Genomic DNA, 11,781 nt, shown 5'->3' with positions numbered 1-11,781 from the left:
TGATTAAACTCTAGGACGATTATATAATATATTTCTGATGATTTTTGTTCCTGGTAGAGAGAAAGAGATGTGAGATATAGCAATGCATGTACTGTAATTAATAAGTACGTAATAATTTAAGTCTAATATATAAATCTAGAATTAGATGTGAAGTCAAACTAAGGGCACGTTACTGAGTTTTGTTTGGATTAAAAATGCTGATTCCTGGTAATATTTATTTGTTATTTATTTAAAATTTTAATTAATTATTATTATTATTATTATTTTTTGCATCTGGGTAACTCTAACTCTGACATTTAGCATATGCTTTAGTTTCATCTAAATTCCCACACCTAAGAATATGAAAGAATAACATGGTCGCTCAAAACAAGAGCATTGATGAATATATAGGTATATAAATAGATATAAGCAATGACACGCTGTATTGTGGCACAAAAACAGAGAATTTTACTTGTCCTACGTTCTCCAATTCTTTGTTTCTTACTTCTATGTGATTTCACAATATATATATATATATATATATATATTTTTTTTTTTTTTTATCTTTTTGGTTCATAAAATTTTGTGTCCATTGCTTGAACAAAAGGGTGGATTTAGGGGTGAGCTTGACTTATTTATATAGGAAAAAAAGAAAAAAAGAAAAAACTTTTTTCTAACTCAAGCTTTAGCTTTTTATGTAAAACAATGTAGAAGCATTATCAATTTGTTGGTTAATGGCCAAATATTGAAGCAACGTTATCTCATTGATCATAGGACATTTAATGAAAGTGACAGACAACAGCATCTCCCATGTGTCAAATTGGATTCCCCTTAATTATTTGTAAACAAAAATAAGTTCATATGAGAGGACTATATGTATTTTGTATAAATACATTTATAGCTGCGGGGTCACTCGATTTAGTGGGTCTGGAGCTCATTTGAGCCTAACCTAAAAGGTTCTTTAATGGATGCTCATTTAATTTACATTCCCTAATTTTAACTGTTAGTGGGTTTTTTTTATTTATTTATTAGAATCAAGTTTAAAGTGTTAGTTTCTTCTCAAAAAAAAAAAAAAAAGGGGTTTAAAGTGTTAGTTCATAACTTGATATAGCTATATAATGCTGTGTTTGTTTTAATGAAAAATCTTATGTGAATATAGTTTTTTTTTTTTTAATTTTTTTAATTTTATGTTTTGTAGTGTCATAATTTTTATTATTTTTTTTAAAAAGGTAATTGGAAAACTATCTCTTAGCTTCCCTAATTTAACTTAGAATGAGATAGAATTGTTTTCCAAAAAATTTTTTGGAAAACAATTCTATCTCACACCAAAGAAAATAAGGAAAGTATAAATATAGTTTTTCAACTCATTTTATCATTGCTACCAAACATAGGAAAATAAGATAATTTTCTAGAATATGCTTTTTGCAAAATAATTCATTAAAAAAAAATATTAATATCGATATAAATAATAGTAAATTTAGTATTGCAAATAATAATAATAACAGTTTTTGGGGCAAATTGCACTTTCCTACTTTAAAATTATGAGTAATGCGAACTACTGGTAATAAGAATTTTGTCCCCTACCGTTACGATTTCTGTTAAATTTGCCAACAAACTTGATGGTAAAAGGTAAAGTGCTTATTATCTATATGTGTACTCAAAGGAAAACATTACTGAGTTTCGAAGTAACAAAAGCATATAGAAGTTACATTAACCTGATCGTTAACAAAGAGTAGAAGCTTGATATTACAAAGTAGATTGGAAAACATAGAAAAGTCAAAGAATGAAACAAACGTGTTGGAAAGAATCTCTAACTCAATCGGTTGTATTAGGTGTAGGCCTTCCATCATGAGTTGTCTTACTGTGCATAAATCAAGGGATCAAAGAATTTCAACATTAATCAAGGAACCTTCATTATCAAAAAAACAAAAATCAAGAAACCTTCATTTGAATTTCTAACATTTCCCTTGTTGATTGACGGCGTTGTTGCACAAATCAAGGAGCCTACAATACCAAATGTCAATTGCAAAGCAGTCAATAGCCAGTTAACGATGATCACCAGTCAACTTGGAGAGAAACAAGAAGTTGCCATTAAAACAAGTTTTTGTGACATGGAGTTCATTTAAGGAGATTTGTTAAGTGCTGGGAAGCAAGAAATTATAGAGTCCTCTGGTGGACCACGTCATTTCTTCACAATTTCACTAAAAAACTTCCACTTGTTTAAAATTGCTGAGTCAGTAATTAATTTCTATTTAAAAAAATTTTCTAACTAACAATTTTTAACATGTGGAAGTTTTTTAGTGGAATGGTGGACCACATCACTTATCCACCATGTGGATCTTATAATTTCTCGGGAAGCACAGACATTTCGTTTAAGGTGTCGTACTCGTGTTATATCGATGTCATATTCACTATGTTATGTTAAATTTTTTTAGAAATTGCTCATGTTACCTTGTCATATCCGTATTTATGTCCATGTTCGTGCTTTCAAGGTTAAGTACATAACATTTGAATTTTTCTTTATTAAACTTTTTTTTTTAATCATAGAAAATGTATTTTGAAAACTTACATTATTTTGGCATGCCAAACACTAAAAAATACGGAAAAAATGTTATTAAAAAAATTGTTATTAGCCAAAACAAAATAGAACGTTAGACATCACAAAAGAAGTAAGGATAGAAAATATGTCATTTTCTGTCATACTTTAGGACCAAGAAACAAATGGGACTAGTTGTTACATGTGGTTTGATGGGTATGCATCCCAGCAACCAAGCATTGCAACTGAAGCCTCATCCAGTAAAGCCCACTACTACTAGTAAGTATTGTAGCTAGCAGAGCATAATATGGCAGATTATTTGCATCTTAAAAGGATTTGTCTTGGTTCTTTGCCACCGTCACGTGTAACTGTCCTACTCGAACTCGTCCATGTGATCTGCTAACCTGGTCATGGCTGTACGCATAATTTTAGAATATTATCTGGTACTTTCAACTTGCCATCTCATGATGTGTATGTAACACTATATATTGTAATCATAGTATCATACATTTTATAAAAAAAAAAAAAAGTGGGCCTATTTGTGTGTGGTGTCTCACCCTTTAGTTAGACTATTTCATTTCATATCCATGAGATATTCTAAAAATCAAAATCATGATGAACTGATAGTATGGTGGATTGAATTTGGAATCTCAACTTCAATCAACTCGTATACCTCGAAAGGGTTGTGTGGTACATAACCAGTGATCTAACACATCCAAGAGCCAACAAATTATTTGCTATAAGTAAGCATATCATTGGAGTCCCCAATGCACTGATAACACCATCATTTTTGTTTTGGTTAAGTAACAGCATCAAGTTGTGCAAAACTAATCTTTCTTTATGAATGGACAATTTTGGAGTAGTTGAGTGGTTTGCGGTGAGTAATTGTGGTCTCCCAGTTTAGGCAACCTCTTGGTCACCACCAAAACGGTACATTTGTGCTGTTAAATTTACTTGCCAGAAAGAGTGCTATAATACACTACTACTACAATTATAGACACACAAATTTAATATGCCCAGCCGCATATGGTAAGAGAAGAAGAATATAGAAAAAAAAAAAGGGGGTGGGGATCCTGATGCATGCCAATAGTCCAAAATTAGTGCTTTTTTTTTTTTTTTTAATTTATAAAATTCATTTATTTATGTAAAGTGTTGGTTCAAATTTGAAATTCCCATTAGAGTAATCTTATTGCTATGAATGAAGATTACGTTTATGGTTTAATTATTTTTTTATTGATGCTTTCTGGAATCCTATTTAAAAATGGCTATGACGTATTTGAAGAATGAATTTGATGTTTTGGAATTTTCCAATAATTGGGTTTTGATTATTTGGTTGTCAACTTGATGCTAATTCCAAGGAACCCATCAGCTGATTCATAGGATCTATCCTTTATTTTCTATTCAATTATGTTACCCCCAATTCCATTAAATTTTTATCTTGCATCAGATCTAATACATGAGTTCTCAAGAACCAAAGATCCAACTCTCCAAGAAAGGCTAGGAGGCTTTTATTTTTGTGTTAATTCTGCTGGAAATCATTAGACCATGGATGTGCAAAACTTGTATTTAGAAGTGCTCTTTAATGGTGGACTACACCTTTTAGATTTTGATACAATATCCAACCAACTAGCGTGTATTTTGAGATTAAGAAGAATGCGGATAAGTTATCCAAATTATAGACCTACTTACATCAATTTAGGACCCGTTTGATAGAGGAGTTTGAGTAATATTGTTTGTAGTTTTTTGAAATACATATGAGTGAAAAAATGTGTTGAAATGTGTATAATGTTGTTTAAAAACTGAAAATATGTTGTTTAACTACTCTACCAAATAGGGCCTTTCAAAGCTACTGAAGTTCAAAATGGTGAACCACTGGATTGATTGTCATGATTTACATACATATTGGGCCACATGGTGTCCCTCTTGATGCAAAAGATGCATTATGTGTCATGAACTGCCGACACTAAGTAAATATGCTACATGTATGTCACAACTCAAAAGCTAAAATTTCAATCTAATAAGAAAAAATAAATACTTACAAGGATCACAAAAAGGTTGCAGTAGGCACTTGACAGACATAAAATTAAACGAGTGACCAGTACTATAACTAAGAAATAAGAATGTGAGAGTGTCTGATATGTTAGATAGTAGTCTAAAGCTTGTCTATTTGGTGAGATGTCCATTTCAAAATCAAGATTGCATTGGGGCTTCGATATAAATGGATGATTATAGAACCTTATCTACCACCTTGCCTGTATAGTAGTTGGTCATATGGTAGGGAATTGTCAACTGTCAAAGACTGCACAGATAAACACTAACAATATTTCAGGGTAGACATCCAAGTATCTTCCAATTACTAAGGTTTTGTTTTTTTGCCTACTCGGTGAATCTTCAGTGTCTCAAGGGTAACCTAAACTTCTTGAAAAATCACACTAATCGAATACCACCATATGTGACAAAGGCCAATGCCCTTGCTGATTCATATATGGTGCAACAATAGTAAAGCATAGCCTTGCACCTCAAATTTGGACCAACTCTATTATACTCAAGAAAATGGAGCTGGATGAGAGAGGATGAAAATTTTCCATTTTTATATGTTTTCTAACAAAAATGTATTACTTATTTGATTTTTTTTAATGAATAAGATATTTATTCAATCATATAACAGAACCAGCTTTTACAAACAAGTAGAAAAGTGCAGACAAGAAGTAGCAGAAATGCAAAAACATCATACTTATAAGGCCTAATCTAACTAAGCACATAACAAAACAGAATTAGGAAACTTCCAGATACAACATAAGGCTTTATTTTAAATTGAGTTTTTAACTCTGATTCTACTTGCAAGCCTACACTTCACAGTTTGTATAATTGTATCTGTCATTATGGTGTTGAAAATCTACACTTCATTTTTCACCCTACCATTATGCACTCTCTAATCTCTATCCCTCCAAATGTGGTAAATGGTAGCAGAACAGGCCAATTCAGCTCCCATATCTAATCACCCGCCTTTCTATGAAACAGACAGTACTTTAGAACTTCTTGACAAATTCGTTGACTCATGGAATAATCAAAACACAAATAGTCCCTCGATTCCATGATTCCATAAGTATATCTGCCTTATATGCCCATTTAAATATTCTTTATCTAGTAAGCAGCCTATTCTTAATCGCCAGCCGAGAGATAAATGAATGCTTGGGAATATGCCCAGGAAACCAGATACTCTTCCACCAGTTAATGCAGCTGTGTTTTTCCCTAATCATTTCCCAAGTTTCAGTAAACCTAAATCTACCATTATCAACAGAAAAATGTACCACATTTTGTATCCCGCCATACAGTTACTGAACACAGTACAGTACAAGTGAAAAATTCTTTGAGATGAGACTACTATGCATTGGCATAAAGCCATTAACTCTCTGATTCTTCTCATTGTACTTTTGGCCTAGCATTTAAACTCTTTGGCTGGCCAATTAAATTTACACCATGTGTCTTCATTAATATATCCATCTTCTATAGCTGGAAGTTCTTGTATATTAACATCACATGCAATGTCCATCTGTCCTAATTTGCATTATATTTTAACAAAACTGACTTCATTATTAATTTGATTTGCCTAATGACTAGGGCCATTTGACTAATTTGGTTAGCCTAATGACTTCATTAATGTATCTTCAATAATTTGCCTAATGACTAGGGTCTTGATTTTTCAATCTTATTATTGTCTCTAGTTATACTTGTTAAGATGTGTTAAGACTCAGAGTCTAATAAAAAGATTGAAGTCTTGAAGGATCTCATAGCTTCATTACTCTTCTTTAAAGAGTTGAAAGTCCAGCTTTTTTATTTTTCTCTCTAAAAAGCATTCTAATGCATCAATCTCAAATCATCATCATTTTAAGCATTCCATACAATTTGTCAGAACATTAAACTTGTTGGTAACAAATAAGATACCATTACTAAAAAGAAATTGTAGGTTACAATCATGTTGATGTCTTGAACTTCAAGACGTACATATGGCTATATGTCTTCTTCTGTCGATAATTCTCATGACTGAAACACTTTTGTTTTTGGATGAATTAGAGTTTCCTTCAACCAAAGGAAAAGTACATTTATAGAAAACTGCATGGCAGTACAAGTAATCCAGCATAAAACTGAAAACCAAGATTACAAAGCTAAATCAGCACATATGGCCTATGTATCTTCTCCTATGGTCATTTTCAATGATCCTATCCTTAATTTCCTGGTAGGTCTTTAACACTCTCAACTTCTCTCTGGGAGAGGAAAATTTACTTTGTTATTCAGAATGCCCAAAGTTAATCGATACCCAAGGATCTACATCAACAATGCATGAAACAGCCTCTGGGGATTGATATTGCTTGTATAGGGTACAGAAGAACTATTAGCAGTACTCATCTGACAAATGCTATACATATTGATTTTTTTTGTTAATGATAAATTATCTATTACCCCACAACGTTAAGTTGTTAAGAAATGGTGAATTTAATTATTTATTCTAACAATTACAAATGCTATATATTGAATACCTTTTCACTTCCAGTCTCCACATTTAAAGAACTAAGGAGATTCTAGCCATTTATGTTCCCACATTTTAAATAGCCAAAGTATAACTATACCTCTGCTTGACAACAGTACCTCTCTATTCTCAACATGCACCTGCTTGCACCAGAAATGCTGGTTTATATTCTATTCCATTATACACACAAGCAGCTCCATCTGTAACACCTTGTTTATTGTTAACATAGCCAAATGGGCAAATGGAAATTGCTTTGCTTACCAGCAACCACATGTGGCCAATAGAAGCAACATTTTATGCCGCCCAAAAAAAGCCTAAGTAATTAATTTACTTGGAGTCTAGAAGTATATGAGTCACCTCTATTAGAATTATGATTAACTAATTAAATTCATAATTTCCTAACAACTTAAACTTTTGAAAAAATTGGTAATCAATCATAATACTAGAGTAGGAGATCCTAATGGCTTAAGCTGACGAGAATCATTATAAATTTATCAATCTCTATAAGTAGCTCTCCACATGTCACCTCCAATAGCCTAGATCAATGGTATTTTATAGTGAAAGACTTCGGCCACATCATTTTGGAAAAGCATCCTCTCTATTTCAAATGAATCCATGCAGCTAATACTATTAGATTCAAAAAATAAAATCTTAATCATGAATATGAGTATGCTATATTGATTATTAAAAAAAAATGCTAAAGTTATTATGAATTCTACTATAAAATGCATATAAATAAATTTCTTAACTTTTTTTTTTCATCTTCTCTAAAAAAATAACTATGTTTTTTTTTTTTTTTTTTGGTTTTATGTTTAACAACTAACACATTAATTTATAAGACTAATGTACTAAAATGTTTAATATTGGTCATTCTATTTATAAATAGAAAATTGCACTATAACAATTTTCCTCAATGTTAGTGAAAAAGTGGATTGCATCATATTTTTTCTAGAAAGCCAAATCCTGTGGTTGGTCTAATGTTAATGGGTTTCTGGAAGACAGGAACAACCCAAAGCTGCAACCAAAATAGCTATACCAACCTTCCAATCAGGCCCAAAGGTACCCTTTATCATTTGGGCCCAAAAACTGACTCGAAAAGATAAGTGTCAAAGCCTTTATTTGTTGACGGGACAAAGTATACACCAAGCATAAAACAGTCTCTCGCAAACATAACCAGGAATATTTCTCCTTTTGTACTAAAAGTTGGAACTAGGCGAAAGTATATTATGTAGCTGTTTTATGGGCCCTAAAGTGACAAAAAGAAAAAAAAAAAAAAGAGTATTTGAATGGATTTAATGCTGCTGGGCCCAAAAACGCCGTGCTTTATGGATTGAAATTCAATAATTATGGGCTAAAATTCCTTTTTTTTGCTTGTTGGGCCTCTTGGGTCAGACATGAAAACATTGTCTTTAAAAAAAAAAAATTATTTATTATGTGTACACACTACAAACAGTAAGGGCACATTTGGTAGACTGTAATAGGCACTGTAATGTAATACTTATTCCTATGGTTTAGCTATTCAATAGTTTGGTTATATTTTTATTACAGTGAATAGTCATTCCTTATGAATAGTTATTCTTTAAAATAAGGAATAATAGTCATTCATTTCTAAAAGTGTTTTAATAGTTATTCCTTAGTAACTATAATAACTTCTAACATTAATATATTTCTAAATAAATAAACTTTATATATCCACCTAACAATTATAGAAATAAAAAATTATCAAAAAATAACTCATCTCTCTAAAATTTAAAATATATTATTTTATAGGAAATATAATTGTATGAATGAGATATTTCCTGAAATAGATCATAAGTTTTATTTTAATGTTACAATTCACAACCAAACTAATGAATATGTTTAGTTATTCCATTACAATACATTTTATTCCCAGTAATAAAAATTACCATTCCTATTATAATCTACATTCAGTATACCAAACGTACCCTAAGTGAATAAGTCAGTGTATTATATTCTACACAGTATACACATACTTAGACATTTAGTCACGTGTGGCTCTAGCCTCTAGGTACCTGTCTCAATAAGAAATTCAAGAATATATTTCATTTTTTTTTTGGAAATTAAGAATATATTTCATTCAATAACAAGTAACAACTACTATCATGGATTTCAAGAATTAACAAATATGTCCATTAACAAATAAATCTTTTAAAATCACCTTATAAATTTCTTTTACGTAACTAATTAGTGGACTGTCAATAGGAAATTTATACATAAAAAAATAAATAGATTTATCACATTAACATGGCAACGAATTAAGACTTTGAGATCAGTATTTCAAATGGCAAAAGGCAAACTTTGTGATACGGTACAATTTTATAGCTTACCTTTCCTAATCCATTAGCAATGCTTCACTGAACAATTGAGAACCCAAACCAAACTTAGACTGTATATGTTTAACTTTAACGTCAAAGTCCAAGCTGGCCACTTTCTTTGACCATCTTTACAAGCCATGCAATATTGTTTGACTGTTGACAGTAATTGAGACCTGAACCTTGTGTCCAAAGCTCAAGATCCTTTTTATGTTTAGTTACTAATTTCCATGGGTTCTTTCACCAACAAAATGAGAACTAGACTATTGGGGTCTTCATGTCTTGGCTTCTATTGGCTCATTGGAGGAGTGTGTATATATATTTAGTGCATTGCATGTGAGAGCTCCAAGACAAAGAGGTGGATTGGAACACTTAATCGATATGAAGAAAATTGTGTACTAAATGATGTGCTTGACAGTTAATCAATGACTGGTGTAATGGTGTATGGATTGAGTGCCTTTGTTGACCACAAAAATAATGTCTAGGCAGCTAAGGGTGAGCTACTAGAGAGCAATGTTATTAAATCTGTCCCATTTCATTTGGAATTTTCTATTTCAATAAGTTAAACAGTACAAATCACATTCTATTTCATCTTGTTCTAAAATTTCTATTCAATTCCATCAGTTTCAATCACATATGACATGTTTTGTTTTCTTCCTTAAGACTTTATTTTTCATTTACTCATATATGACATATGATATTATGTAGTGATGATATTAAGAATGCACATTTTGATTTTGAATTAATAATTTGATGGGATATTATATTATGTGATGCATGTTTAGGTATATAAATTTTGATAGCAACAGAGGAGGGTGCAAAGCTTATGTTCTATCGAAATCAATAATAAGAACATAACAAGGGTTGGAAGTTAGGGGGTTTCAAACCTTGAGAGTAGGTTACTAAAACTTGTGTGGACGAAGTTTCTTAAGGATATCACTGACTTCCCATTGGTAGACTCTCTTGCGGCTCTTGAACTTTTCCAAGTAATTGTATTTTTTAGTTTTCCAGACCTTGTAAAATTCCCTTACTTTAATTATATCTATCTTTAAATAGACATAAAAGAAGCCAGTTGTAAACAAAATATTTGAATAACCAATCTCATCCCTTCTTTATTGCTATAAAACACCTTGGGATTTTCCTTAACAATCTCTACTCAAAAAAAGAAAATATATAAAAAATGATGATAGATATATACCTTGCTTGAGCAAATCTTTTGGGTTGCTCAAAAGAACCTTCTTACATTTGCTACATCACATTTTTCCATCCAATAGATAATAATAAAGATCTTTTTATACACAAAATTAAATGTTTAAGGACCATATTGAATCATTTGAAAACGTTGAGATCCATTTTGAAATATGAGGCTAGAGTTTAGAATCAAAAGTGTAATAATCATAGTTTTGGTCTTCAACCTTTCTTCTTTCATTAACAATATTAATGCCATTTGTTTCTCAAATAATAATAATGCCTTTTTTTTTTTTTTTTTTTAACGTTAGACAGTCTTAAAGTAAATTTTGACGTGATTACTATTCCAATTGAATTAAGGTCTTAATAAGGTTGAATCGATTCAAGTCTAAACTGCATTTGGTTATGAGTCTTATGACCTAACATTAAATCTCGACGCTCGAGTTTGAACCATTACATTTGATTTCAAATCATTCTAAAAAAAAAAAAAAAAATTTTGATTTCAAATGGTAATGAAATTTGAATAGGATTTTGAATCAAACCTAGCCTACAGTCATTGTCTATTGTCCTGACTCCTGATATAGTCATGTGATTATGTCCTTGCGTACTGGTCCCAACGTACCTTAAAATTTAGGCTAAAAAAAAACAAAAATGTACATGAAACATGTACAAAAATGAAAACACAGCTCTTGAAAAAAATTAACCATAAAAACTAAACAAGAGGTAAAAGGCTCACTTGATAAGAGATATTTTGTAACGTTGTTTTAAGTATTGTGAAAATACATGTAAGTGAAGAAATATTGTGAAAATATGTGTTGTAGTGTTTAAGGTCAGTTTGATATTGTAACTCAAACATATATTTTTAGTTTTTAAACAACATTACACATATTTTCACATATTTTTTTACTCATATTTTTTTACACATATTTTCAAATAACAAAACACATATTTTTAAATGTATGTATTCAACATCTCCTAAATAACGAAAACTATTAAATGAATCCATTGAAATGGTAGGTCCAGGCTTGAATGGACGGTGAAAGATGCAGCCTTGAAGTGTCTAGGTACCCCCCTCCCCCGGACGATTAATCCTCGTATCCAACACAAAATTTTGCCAATCTATTATTTTATTTAAAAATAAAAGAATGTCGGTAAATGACGTCAATGTCAGTAAATGTTTTGATAATTTAATTGTACTTTCCTTTAACGACTCCCTA

Source organism: Quercus robur, chromosome 2 (assembly GCF_932294415.1).
Source record: "Quercus robur chromosome 2, dhQueRobu3.1, whole genome shotgun sequence".
NCBI classification, from domain to species: Eukaryota; Viridiplantae; Streptophyta; class Magnoliopsida; order Fagales; family Fagaceae; genus Quercus; species Quercus robur.
This window is presented reverse-complemented; position numbering follows the sequence as displayed.